General features: G+C 41.4%; 3 protein-coding genes across 5 annotated transcripts in view; 2 read left to right on the forward strand and 1 right to left on the reverse strand.

Moving 5' to 3' along the window:
* The window catches only part of LOC126556023 (eukaryotic translation initiation factor 2D), a 526,420-nt gene that overhangs the window by 309,524 nt on the left and 202,457 nt on the right, over window positions 1-14,439 (forward strand). Inside the window, exon 3 of one of the 3 annotated variants that reach the window (XM_050211185.1) lies at window positions 6,352-6,364. The exons of the other annotated variants lie outside the window; for them this stretch is intronic. The gene's annotated coding sequence lies outside the window, so the exon portion shown is untranslated. Of the gene's footprint in view, window positions 1-6,351; window positions 6,365-14,439 lie in introns of those variants that run through there. 3 annotated transcript variants of the gene reach the window in all.
* The window catches only part of LOC126556469 (small integral membrane protein 20-like), a 389,536-nt gene that overhangs the window by 153,231 nt on the left and 221,866 nt on the right, over window positions 1-14,439 (forward strand). The window lies entirely within an intron of this gene.
* LOC126556308 (peroxiredoxin-6-like) overlaps window positions 1-14,439 on the reverse strand; it is a 270,155-nt gene that overhangs the window by 35,482 nt on the left and 220,234 nt on the right. The gene's annotated exons all lie outside the window — the stretch shown is intronic.

The raw sequence follows: 14,439 nt of genomic DNA on the forward strand, positions 1-14,439 counted from the left end.
GTTTTTGTTCACATTAACCCTATTTTGTTTAGCCTTTTTCTTTAGTTTCGGGAAGGAAATCTCACGAGACCGATGGTTCCCCGTGTTTGGGGATTCACCGAAAGAGAAAAGTGATGCGCAAGTGGAGGTCCGGAAGTGTAAATTATGGTTTTGTTTTTCGGAGCCCAAAAAACTTTCTGATCCCAACCGAAACCAATAGTAGCAACGCGTACAGTATACAGAGCAAACTGGAGTCATCTCATAGCACAACGTTTGCGTCAACCTTTAATACTACGCGAACGTCATCTATTACACCTTCCACTTACTTTCTGACCCAGTTTACTATCACGCACCAACGCACCGCATGCCTTCTTGTCACAAGCACGCACGATGCATATGTTTATAATGTTTCACTATTTCGCATTCCACCACCACCACCACCACTACCACCACTATGATCACCTTCCACTACCACCTCCACCAACCAACATACCATATCTAACAAATGGAAGCGCGCTTGTTGGGCGACTTGTTTTTCGTCGCGTAGAAGAATGGCATGGAGCGAGAAAACAAAACAAAAAGCACAGAGTTGCTGAATAACACACAGTTAGCTTTGAACAGCTCATGCATCGCCAGAAAATGGAGTTTAAAACAACAGCTCAAGAAAACTAAGACCGAAATTCTGAGATTGAAAAAGAATCTAGCTAAAACCCGATAGGCTAACAATGTACGATAAGCACACTGCATATAAGCACGGTCCTCTTGTAATTAAACTATGCGCCCGGGAATGAAAAAAAAAGTGGTGTAAATGATCGCTGGGAAGGAATGCCTCAGAATCGCCAACGCTGCTGTTGTCAACAATATCCGCTGGTGAGTAAAATGATTTTTAACATTCATATTAATATCTGTACCTATTAAGGACATTTCAAATAGAAAGTACTAACAACATTCACAACTTCTCAAAGCATATCTGTCTCGGCCAATATCTCGGCCTTTTTGGCGGACGCATTAACCGCCATGAGATCACCGTACAACTTTCGAAGAGCTTGTCATTTTAGTGGCTACTCCATTGTCCTTCCATATTTTTGCGACCCAACAACGTTCTGAGTAGTCTTCCTCTTGGCTTGGTCCGGCCATCGAATTGCTAAGTAGACTTTCCGCTACTACGTAGTTGGATAGTCAGTACGAGGGGGACAGTCCGGATAGGATTTGAAACCCGGTCCTGCTGTGTAAAGACCGGCGTGGCTGTCGCATACATCATCCGGCCGTCCCCGGATGAGTAGTCATATTCGTCAATTTGGGGCAGATGAGCAATTCATGTTAAAGAGGCAATTGTAGGATGAAAAAGGGCTCCATCCAAGAGGTAACGAAGAAGTAGACCTTCTCGCGAACGAGGGTAATCGTGACTCTGAACCGGTAGATGACGACATCTCCAGAGCCGATGCATCGGTCTGGTTTGAACAGATGGAACAACAAAGTTGGCATCACCTTTGAGCCATCTCAAGACGAGATCCTGGACTGATCTTCCAAACCTCAGCGAGCAAATAGTGTTATCAAGGCTAAGAACTGACCATAAACGATTAAACACACACGCGTCGACTGAAAAAAGAATAACCGCTAAAATGTCACTAATGTGGCCTACAGGTCACAGTACCTTCTAAGAGAATGCCATGGATATTCCCGAGAAAGGAAGAATACGGACTCAGTGAGCACCTGGAGCTTGTGCTCTCCAACAATAAATGGATTTAAATTTAGACGGGTTATAGAACGAGGCGAGTGAAAAAAAAGCCTCCTCTAGTAGGTCTCGCCGGCCAACGATGGCTTACTAGACTTATTGGTACCACATAAATGGCTAGTCAGTCCGCCCTACAGGGTAAACGATTCGGACGAAGACCTTTGCCACTGTTCCCTAAATGGTAAGCACAGTTCCAGCTTCAACCATCGTGGCCGATATTTTTATTGAAGAAGTATCGAATGATACTGTAGAATGAATAAAAATTCTGTATAATTTCTGTTCTACTGCTATTCATTGCTGACATTTTCTTAATGCATTTGCAATCTCCTTACTCATAGGGGCAAGCATAAATCGTTACCGCGACTACACAAACCTGTTCTATTGAAAAAGTATTGCTCAACTTTTTTAGTCGTTATCGCGGCAGTTGTAGTTTATTTGAAACAAAAACGTCATTTCACTTTGTCACGTAGCTTTATAATTCCTACAATAGTATATGTTACTAATTCCTAAGCTAAAATCTATGATTCTTATAAAATTTCGTATGAAACATCTTAAACAAACTAACCAACCCACACTCAAACATTCAGACAGTCAGTCAATCAAACGAATTCTAGTACAAGCTACGATCTTTGGTTGATGTTTTCACTTCACAATAGTGTCTAATCCGGCATAATCCTGGGGGTTCATGTGGCAGGTCAATTGATGGAGTCAAGGTACGTTTCCAACCCGGAATGTGACTATCGATCTGCTGGTTAAAGTTGTTGCTGACGCTCAAATAATGCCGGATTAATTTCTTGCCCAAGAACTATTAAACTTCCTAATCCTGCTGCTGTTTGTGGAAAGTTCTGTGCTAGATTGTAACATGTTCAAGAATTGTGTGGAGCTTTGGCTACTACGGGATGTACGGGTTTGTATTTCTTGCAACTTGTTTATCGTTTTATTGCAATACTTAAACTACTGAGATGCTACTGAAATCAATAAGTTTTATCTAGATTTTGTAACCATTTTATTGCTACAACAGTCAATTACAATTGTAGTAAATAAACATTAATTATGAACACCTCAACTACTGCGTCTGCATCACTCAAAGACACGATAATCTTACATCATTAGTTTCTAAGAAAAAAAGCTCGCGTGTCATACCAAGATTAAGTGAAATAGGAACTCTCTTCCCACCTGTGTATTTATGTCTTACAGAGAATTGATATCGTTTTCTTGGAACATTTGCGTCCCAACGTTTTCGTACCGGTTTGAAACATTGAACATTGCAAAGCTATGTTCCATTGCTAAACGTTTGGTGTTAAATGTTGAATGGAACATTATATTTCTTAAGTCGCAGGCTACCATTTTGACGGACTCGGTCGTCGAAACTCAAAGTTCACATACGAGTTATGTTTTTGATTGTGCCTGTAAAGTCCTTAACCGCTGTCAACCCTTAAATGACGTCAACAGGTTTAATTGATTCAATTAGTTTGCTCAAACTCAAACTCACCCACCGTCTTCCCGAGTCGTAAAATACATACACCACAACCGTCACGTTTAGAAGCATCGCCTATCGCCTGTAACGATCGTTCCTTGGTACTCGCTGCTAACTCTCAAAGCAACTGCTTTAATTTTCATCCTTTTCTACCACGCCAAAATATTTTGCGTTGCAAACATTTCACACAAAACTAGGCTCTTTGCAGCCATCGTATTTTTGGTTTCCTCGTCCTGCTCCAAGTAATGCTTTCGGACGAAGCATTTGAGTTGAGGTGCAAAGAAAAATCCTAGCAAAGCCAGACTTCCGCTAGCAGACTATGAAATGCGCCGAACTAACAACGCATGGCGAGGCGTAATGATGGGAGCGTGTTGAAGCGAAACAACCCATTTCAGTGGTCTAAAAATAGCGCCAAAACTTACCCGGCTGCCTGTACGCCTTTTTCATTGTGCTTTTGTGCGCAGCAGAACGGATGCAGGGTTTACTACGTGGATGGAACGTTTATATTACGAACCAGATTTGTGTTTAGTATATTTGACAAGCATTTTGCCATTTTACTCGAATCCTTTTTAGTTTTATATTATTTTTATTATTACTGATATTATTTTTGTAATTATCATTATTATTCGGCAATAGATACAATAAGTCGATCTAATATTTAGATTCTAAGGAAGAAAAGGTGGAACTAACCATGGAGAAACCGGTGTCTAATCCAACAAATATACTGAAATCGTTATCAAATCAAATCAAACCATCCTTCTAAACTCAGTACTGAGTGGAATCCTATATGTCTAAGGTTAGCGAAAGCTAGAAGTTGCTAAAATCTAAAAGCTGGTGTCTGACGAAGCTGAAAAGTTTTAAAAAACTATTCAAAAAACAGCTTTCTAACTTATTACGAAGAATTATCATTTCTATGTGTTTTAATTATACGAACTTGTACTTGTTATGAGCTTGATTATCCAATGATTACCACATAAAATTATTCTACTTTACATCAACATAAGAAATTGGACAGTTTTATAACATTGCCAAAGAACCCTGCAAGGCCTGACAACTAAATTTATCCGAGAAAGGAGTGATTGTACCATAGATATACGGAATAGTTAGGTTCCGGTTGACTCGGGAAAGGCATGTACGAGATTTCCCACAGCTGCAATCTCACACACACACACGCAGCCACAGAAAACCGGGGCTAGTACACGGGTGGCATGCTTCTGCTGCGCCATTCACGCGAGCGCTGCAAAAAGCACAAAGCAGGCAACCATTTCGATTAATCTTTAACTAAGCTTTCCCCGGCGCGTCCTTTGGCTGCCTGCATTGCACCGTTGCTAAACCTCTTCAGCTGCTCAGCAGGCTTGCCGAGCGAACTTTCCGGCTATGTGCCTTCGTACGGCAAACGAGTCTCCCTACTTGACTTTGGTTGACGGATAGAGCACCGATGCGGTTGTGGCCATCTATTTCGATGAGTAGAATACCAGACATTGAGGAATATCCTAAGGCAAGTGGAATTTACAACCCTATTTCTGGCATTGCACGGGAACCACCATTGAATTCAGGCATTCACCTTCACGATTGCCATTCACTATTTGCTCTTGCATGTTTAAGCAGATCCAAGACGAGCGAATTGGAAACGATTTCTTCCGCGACCCTCGAACCACTCACGAATGTTGAGTTGCTAAAAAAATATTTTATATCCTATCCTGTCCGACTACTTTTTGTGTGTGCCACTCGGCGGGTGCTATTGGAACGCTTGCCATTGCCTGACGGTGAGCTTCCATTTTTATAACTTTGCATGCGCCCCAAAGCTATAAATATCTTGTTGGGCTATATTTACCAAAATAACTATCGAATAATTATTTTTATTTTGCATTCACCCGCCACTAATAAGTGTTATCAATTTCGCTTGATATAGATTTACGAAAATTCACGAAGGAAGCTTTCGAGCACCAAGCAGGCTACCAATTTGGTGCGCAACATAATAAGAAAATAAAAGCTCTCCCATACTTTGGTCCCCGATAAGGCACACAGCCATCGACTGCTTACCATCCATCCGAGCGTACATTGAAAGTGAACAGTGGCTCTGAGCCTGCCTCACTTCCCAGCCACTCCTGACGTCAGTGGTTGAGCGAAAGGCTCAAGGCTGTTACGATCAAGGTGTGCTGTGGCTTACAATTTTACCGATGGCTGCCATTTAAAAAGTCTTTAGAAACGGTAGTGCTACCAAATGAACCTCCAGCACGCGATAGTTCTATCCGACTGCAGATAATCGCAATTACGCTCGACGCACGCACTTGCCCTCCGTAAAGAAAACACGGTGGTGACCGGGGATCTGGATCTGACTCTCGTTCGTTGTTCCACGCAAACAGGTGAAGTTATTCAATAGAAAAACCACCCAAAAAACACACCAAAACTTTGCTCCACGATTGACCACTTTGAAAGCAACAAACTAACGAACGTTTAGCAGGAACAAATAACTACAAAACACCTTCACGAAAGGCTTCCCTTTGATGAAGCGCAACTGCACTCTCGCGTCAGTCAGGTTTCGGACGGTGCTGTCAAACTTTAGCATAAAGTTCACACAATCCGGTGAACATCAAAGGTAAACTGCTCCGTGGTGTTGCTGCTGGTACTCTAAACACGTGTTCGCTTTTCATCCCAGTTTACGTTCTTGCCCCGCTTTGTGCGGGTGGAAAATTTTACAAAGGGTTTGTTTTTGTTTCATCCGAGGCGGTCTAGATTTTTTTAAAGTTTCTGCAGATAGTACAAGAAAAGAGTATCAAATCTTGCTAGTCTTTTGTGAAGTTATCATTTAACACCTAACAGCAATAAATGGTACAATTGATTAGTTACAAAAAGCGAAATTGAAAAATGTCTTTTTAAAATGAACAATTACTAACCGAGTATGCTCGGGATAAAGCAATGAAAAACGAGGAATTGCACAAATGTTTATACTCAGTGCCCGAAAAGTACAGTGACAATGGATGTCAAATTTCGCGCGACAAAACGAAGCCCCTTGTTTTTATGTTTCGTTTGTTAATATGTTTGTTTTTGACAGTTCTGCCACGTTTCAAGTCACAACATCAACTCGGCTAGGAGTAACAATTTGTTTTCGGAGCTACGCCAAGTGTTTTTGTCCATGTTGACCGTGTCCAAGTTTTAGGAGCAGCGCGCATGTATCAAATGTTGTTTCCACAATGAAATAAAAATTGCGGAAATATCGCGCCAAAGCCGGTCGAAAATCAAGGTGATGCTGACGGTATTCTCTGATTACTGTGAGGTGATTCACAAAGAATTTCTTCCGAAGGGCCAAACAGTGTACAAATACGGCGGATGCGGACCTCCATCCGGCGGAAGCGGCCGGAGTTGTGGAAAAACAACAGCTGGTTTTAAATAAAGCACAAAGTCACTTTATTTTTCACGCAATTTTCGTAGTATACTTAAGTCATCAAGTCGTGCTGTCTCCACCGTCTGTTACAAACTATGTTATATACAAAAAGCTAGATATTTACTTCCTGTTAATTGCCTTACCTCGGACAACTTGGTCAATTTTTTTTCCTTAAAAATTAAAGCTATCTTCCTCTATTTTAAGTAATATTGTTGGAAGATTTCTAAAATGTATAAATGTAAAGTGGAAGGCTTTTTCATTCAATTTTAAAAAGGACTTCCACATACCCTTTCCAACAACTGCTAAAGATTTACTATCGTTTGCCCGGTACCATGAAACAAGACTAGTATCGAAGAAAAATATTATAATCGTGAACATCATTGATACCTTTTTTCACATACTCTATATGACTGGAGCGTATATCAGTACTTTGGTTAAATAAGCTCTATATCTTACAATATTTTTTGCAACCTTACAATGTTTGGACATTGCTTCCATACACTCACCACTTATTCAGTCTGTCGTATCGTTCTAGCTGTCGTATGGTCCTCACAAGGCATTTCCTCCTTGTGAAGACCTTATCAAATCTATTACAACTACTTGGCACAAAATCCGTCTTCATCCCAATCGATCAATGCATGACCATATCCCTGGGAATAAAATGCACTGTGGGAGTAACTACCATGAATGACCCCAAAGTGAGGTACGGTATCGATACACCACCTCAACAAACAACTTGTATACTCAGTAACGGTACGAAATTCTCATTAATGTTTTGCGCTTCAGCTAACGTGCTTTTCCCTTAAGTAAGGGAAAAGTTTCGCCCGCTGCTGTTCCTTTCCTTCTTTCTTTCTACAATCCACCTGTGGAGCCAACGGGACCGGTGCGCTTCAATCGGAGCTGCGGTACAGGTGCTTGGCACAGGCATCCTGGAAAATGTGCTACATCATCATCGCTACTGTTTAATATGTCCCCGGCGGCTCATTTTCGAAGGCGAACGCACTAGCATAAACAAGCTAATTTTCCATTTCCATACAACCTCACGTTGGCACACGTACGCGTACACAACGCACGCACACATGCACACCTGCGCACATCTTATCACATAAACAAGTGAACAAATAAATACAGCTATAGCGAAACTAGCTCGGAAAGTGAAAGTCACACCGAGCAATCCATACAAACCGCCCAAGCCTTCGAGGCTACACGTGGGCACAAGACGAACATTAAAACTTGTGCACGCGAAAGCCTAGGAGGCTGAAGGCTTTCCTCTTAGCTTACCAACGGTTCAGAGAAACCGAAACGTAAGCCGTGGAACCGGGTAAAATTTGACAGAAAATTTACGACCTTTGTGATTCGGGCTGCCAACGAACTCGACGTCATCTGCGTGTCTTTAGCGCAAAATAAGCAGCTCCCATCATCTTGCTCTACCCTCTATTCCTCCTCCTTCACAGACCCGGGAGAATACACCACAAAAGGTCACCACCATTACCACAACACAGGTCACGTCCGATGTCATTCTCAGAAGCTGCTGGTTTTGATACAAGAGTCGATATTTTACGACATAAGAACTAACATCCAAACGGCAGGCTAAGCAGGCTTTTTGTAGCTTTTAGAGTAGATTCAAAATTTCAATTGGAACAGTAAAAAAGAGGCCATTCTTCCATTTTTTTTCTCTGCTCAAAGCGGCAGAGCTTTTGTCCTATTTGTTGTCTCCTCGTAAGCGGTAACCGAAATGATTGCCATAAGCCTTAATCAAACCAAACTTCGTACGCCTTCAAAAAGTGATGAGTTGAGCAACTAATCGGCCAACATACCAGTGCTTGTAGAGCCAATCAGCCGCTGGAGTCTATTTTTTTTTTTTTTCATTTTCCAAAAACCCAAGCTAGGCGCACGAATAGAATGTTAATAGGGTGTTAGAAAAGCCGCAAAAGGGGAACCGTTCCAAGACTTGTTTCGCTCGTCATCTCGCCCGTCCCATCGGATGCTGTGTAACGTGCCTCACATGGCGATCCCGTGCTATGAAATTCCGGCAACGCGTCCGCCACATACTAGTGGTCGTACATTTCCGTCACACACCACCATCGAATGACGTGGGAAACGTGGTGTCGTATGTGCCCTTTTTTCGTTCTTGCATTATTTTCCCTCAAGGTTAAGCGAATGGAATTTTCTTTGTTCTATGGTTGACTTTTGGTTTGTTTTTCTTTCGATTTTGCATTGTTTTGTTTTATTTTTAAGAGTTAACAGTATTCTCTGCCCGACCCCAGCGTCTCAGTATCAAACTTTATGTTCGATCGCAATGAAAAGGCAGGCAGGGTGCAGGTAAAAGCATTCATGAAAAGCGCTAACATTCGATGGCAATAACGGGATGGACCTTTCTACCCCGGTGGTGCAGCAAAGTGAGCATGTCGTTTTTGCTAATCCGACCCGCGAGCAAATCAATTATTAACACCCAGCCCTGAGTCAGTTCACACTTCCACCAGGCGATAAATTGATTAAAGTTGCTTTTGTTAAATTGTTTAAAAGACGACACAAGCTGAAAAGCGAATGCGGTCGGTAGGAGTTTTTTTTTTTAATAATTCAGAGTGATTGTTTCGGTACACCTTTTTCCAGGAAAGATTGCTGTTGCTTATTATGCTGAGTAAACACCGGTTCCGTTGTACTGGTTGCGATGTTTTTGGAACAGAAATAGATGGCGAGTTTTTTTTTACGTTCCTCATTTAGTACAATTACTTATGAATGCCGATTATGAACATACACGAAATAAAATATTTATAATTTCAATAATAGCTTCTGGCTTTTGTAGTGTTCAAACATAAGTACAATTATATGAAACTAATACCGACACATTCGTGTAACTTAACATATACAATTGACCGAAACAGTTTTTATTTGTAAGATTTATCAATTTATCATAGGGATATCGGTTAACATTTATTTCTGATATTATTTATTTTTTTAATGTTTTTCTCATTTAACTAAAGTTGATGACTCATTGTGGTATGGTGAGCAACACCTGTATTGATTAATTACAAGCGTCACAATTGGCAAAGTATAATAAAATGATAGTTTATTTATTTATTTATTTATTTATTTATTTATTTATTTATTTATTTATTTATTTATTTATTTTAAGCATGTCGGCTTGCGCCGTATTGTCAACAGCGCATTTCATGACTCGGTATATAAAAAAAGATTATTAGGGCATTTCCTCGTTGTTTTTTTTTTTGTCTTATCCCGGTCTTATCATGCTCGGTTGTGGGTGAGTGTTGAGTGAGTGGTTGATGTCCATGTCTGTTTTCATTTTTGTTAGCAGATGTATTTATTAATCCTATAGTTTTGGTGCGGCCGTTCTTTCAGTTTGGCTATTATGGTGTGTTGTGGCTATTATTTTGTTGACCTCATTGATTTGCGAGTCTAGACTGTAACAAACAAGCAAAATAAGTTGAGCAGCACAAACATGGATTCATCTGCGTACAGTGTTCTCCAGTGCAGTCCAGCAGTGACATTCCAAGCTTGCTCTGGTCAGCGGACAATCTAAGACTGATCGACAAGTTCCATCCCGCAGCAGCAAGAGCGTCTCGATAATGAACCCGCTAAACACCCCGAACCTGGACTGCACTAGAGAACACTGTACCATGGAATACACCTTCTTCCTTTTTGCGGTAGAGTTGTATCCGTCCTCGAGTACAAATAATTGGATAATATCCAAGATTAAAAACAAGCTTACATTTATTTATTTTGCACTATGTTGACGCCGAGAAAGTGGTCTAATAATATGCAGTACTATTAGTAATTGGGATAGGATAGCTAAGCTGGTATAAGAAAAGTTTAATATTATAAATAAAGTTTAAGCCTACAAACTAATGCGTAGATACCTCTTTGTCTCTGGTATTAAACAGTCTTCTTAGATATGATGACTTCAGCGCCTTCCGGTAGACAAGCCTCCTTGTGTGTCCTTCTCTTCGCGAAGGTTGAGATAGGTGGCTTTTTCGGCCTAGATATCTCATGGAGCCTTGAATGAGATGGTAGAGACTACGAAGTTTTTTGTGGATGAGACCCTTCGGACTATGAGGTATGATGGTATACGATACGGAGGATTGGAAAGAATTCTTCGAGAACTCTTGGTACATAATATTTGGACAATGAGGTATCATGATGAGAGGCACCATTTTTTAACGTCGTTGTCTTTCTCAGATGAGCTCCCTTGAATGGCGTGATGCTTTCGTAGACAAGGTCAAACGATTAACAAAACTTTGAATTAATAACTCATTATATTTGTATAAGTAAAAGACACCTTGTGACAATACGGTATTGGACGTCATAATCAATTGTAAATAAAATAAAAGACACCTTGTCTAATTTTGAATACTGCAAATATTTAACAAAATCTTATAACCAAACAATTGTGCTGGGTTAAATCATGCATATCTTACCAAAACTTAACATTCAAACAAATGAAATTTTCCCTTCCCACAGCCCTATGTCATGTGCACTCTCAATTGTCCGTTGAACACGACTTTCGCATAAAACGCCAAAACTCATCATCGAAATTATCTAACCGTGCGGCCGGTATGGAACAATAAATACCGGTGCCAAGATGATCGGATTTTCGGTGTTCAAGAATCTTTCTACGTTTGCAAAACACACCGACTGCTTACCACTGCCGGATGAAGCTAAAGCCAAATTGTACACATACCGTAACCGCCCCCAGGACATTCGCCTTTCTGACCAAAATGTGAAAGTAAAACAACAGAACAAGAAAGACAATCTAACTGCTCTTCTGAGGACAGCAAAATAAGCTGGTGAGAAAAAAGAAAGGAACCGACCATCCGTTTCGTGTCTGGCGTTCACCCACAGGCGCACCGGAAATGAGGAGATGAAAATCTCAATGAATAACACAAACGTCTTCATCTGCAGGCTTTTCTTTGCCTTCTCGATACACCATCGGAATATCGTTCCGGAGCGAGCACCCAACAAACGGTTGGCCCGAATGGTGCTGTGCAGGTTTCGCTGTAATGTTTTGCTTTCCAAATCTTCATCGTCTCACCTAGCACGTCCAAGGACGCGAGAGTCATCTCTTCACCCTTAGCCGAAACGGTCCAAAGGAGAGCTTTCTGGAGATCATGTTGGGCACAGGTGTGGGGGAGGGTACTCCGTACAGCACACAAACACACAAACATACACACACACACACACACACACACTAACGCATCCCTCCTTCACACAAACATAGCAGATCGTTTGCGGAAAAGTAGAAAGCTCATTCACCAAAACCGAAAGTCCTTTTCCGAGCCCGTGATGAGAGCTTCAAACCCCCGGGTACACTCGCTCGCTGTCTTCCATCGTGTGCTTATGGCTTCTCTTTCTATCCGCTTACTCTCCTACTCTTGTTTTCTCTTGTTGAAACCTGCCGGGTAAATAAAATAATTTACATGACGTCATATTGACGTCATCGCGCAACAAACTTCGTACCGTACAATATAGAGTCGGTGGTGGTTCGTAACATAAATTTATGGCCATTATGGATTGTCTTGCAAGTTTACTGTCGAGTCTTATCTCACTCTATCTAATACCGTACGTTTGATTATGTTTTTCTCTCATTCGCTGCTGCCCGTTTTCCTACTCTAGTGTAGCCGCACAAGGCTACTTCAGGATCTGAAACAAGTCTCTTTCCGTGCAGGTAGGTTTATCAACAAAAAACACAAGTACAGAACAATACACACTCACACACACGAGGCATTGAACAAAGAGGTAAAAAAGGAAGGGAGGCAAATGTAACTTGCCCGTTTCTAAAGTTTTCTACAACAAAGCATTCGCTTTCGTAACAAAGAAGACCACTGCTTGAAAGTGGTTTAGAAGCGGATTATTTTATTTGGTTTTGAAATAGCCTCAAACCAATTTAATCTAAATTCTGCATGCAATTGTCCATTTCCAGACACTTATGAACACTCGTTTAAGTGAAACACAATATAAAACATTGTAAATATAGCGCACTCATACCGATGTTTGGGGGAACTGTTGCCGACAACGGCTACGTACTAGTGCAGTGTCTTCACATTCTCGCATTGAATGGGAAACGTTAACGAACAACTTCACGCCTTCACATTTCGAACTTTGCTATTTTTTATTCATGATCTGACGAGTGCTACATACACACATAAAGCCAGAACCCAGCCCTTATACCAAGCGGCTTAATCTGGCCCTTTGCAGACCCAGCTAAAAACTTCCAACCACAACGCCGAATTTATGAACGAAAACCTCCCTCCACAGTTCATGTAAAACAACGGGCCTTTAGGACTAACATCGTGTATGTATGTGTTTTTATATGATCCTTTCCGAAGCAGAAACAGCAAGAGAGAGAGAGAGAGAGAGAGAGAGAGAGAGAGAGAGAGAGGATAGAGAGAGAGAGAGGTGGCGTTATCACAATTGATGAAGCGAAAGGTTTGACGTTCGCCCACATGCTTTTTGGGGGAACTTTTCGGGGAAAGAACTAACTCGGTACCGCATTAGAGGCTTGGAACACGGGAAAACCCTCCATGATCTTACTGTCGGGCCCGTGGAGAATGATTTCATTCATCGCAATGTAGGCCTCCTGAATCCGAACCAGCACAGCTGTGCCTTGCCTTTCAACGTCGGATTCGTTCGAGAAAGTGCCTGTGAAAAGCCCAATCAGGTGGTGTGAGCGTAAGCGAACCGTGGAGAAGGTATAATTTTCGATAACTCCTATGTTTGGCTCGGTAGACATGTTGGTAGGAGGTAGCTCAATCAATGTTCGCTACCATTCACGGTTTGTTGGACATATGGTCGAGCCATTGCTTATACCTGGAGGCTAAATGTACATGCTATTTGTGAACTTTGCTCCAAACAATCATCGAGAGGTTTGGTTTTTAATGTGTTCATTTGATTGTGCTTGTTGCTACTTGTTGGAGATTTTTATTTTGTTTCAAAAATTGTACACGCACATTATCAAACTTTTTTTTTTGTGTACTTTCTTCGAATTTTATAGAGCGAAGTTATTGAGATCAAAAAGCGATACATGACCCATTTGTTTCATCATAGTCATATGTTTTGCATTCTAAATTGGCACTAACTTGGCTCAGTCAATGACCTGTTTTATAGAGAACGACGTGAGCTGTCGTAGAGCTTGTTATCTAAAAGATCTCTTCGTCGAAGAGACTTGTCTTCCTGGGAACTTTGCCTCGACCTCGAACAAACCTTATAGTTGAAGAGGTTTTATCGTATAAGCTTACGCTGATTAGAGATTTTGTAATCCAAGATCTAGTATCTTGGTCCCATATACCTTAAGTTGCAAGAGATGGTTAAACTCTATTTTCAATGGAATCTAGAAGTCAGGGAGCTCTTGTTGTCTCAGACAAGCCCAGAAACCATGTTTTCGTTTAAGCTTCTTTTTTACAGATAAATCCGATAGTTGAAAGGACTACGTCGTTTAAACCTCATCTAACAGAGTACTGGTAATCGAGGAGGCTTCGTCGTCTAAGAATCAGCTCCTAACAGAACTATTTTTGATTAGTATTCCTTGTTTAATTGTCCTCTGTTTCCAAGAGACATATACTGTTTATTATGAAGTAGCACTTGAAGAAGTACACTCACTCATGTTGGGCTGCTGTTTTAAAGAGCACGTCGTCGTGACATGGCCCCGACAACAATAGATCTCCAGGAAGCTCGATCCCTGGCTGCAGCTTTCCATCCATGTAGGCATCCAATCTCCGACAGGACACTCTTCACCCTCTCGCTTGCTCCCTGACGCCTCGTACCGAACTGGGGGTCGCTAACGAATACCTTCTTGGCGGGGCATGAATCCGGCATCCTCATAACATGCCCCAGCCATCGTATCCTGCC

The sequence above is a fragment of the Anopheles maculipalpis genome, chromosome 2RL, assembly GCF_943734695.1.
Source record: "Anopheles maculipalpis chromosome 2RL, idAnoMacuDA_375_x, whole genome shotgun sequence".
NCBI classification, from domain to species: domain Eukaryota; kingdom Metazoa; phylum Arthropoda; class Insecta; order Diptera; family Culicidae; genus Anopheles; species Anopheles maculipalpis.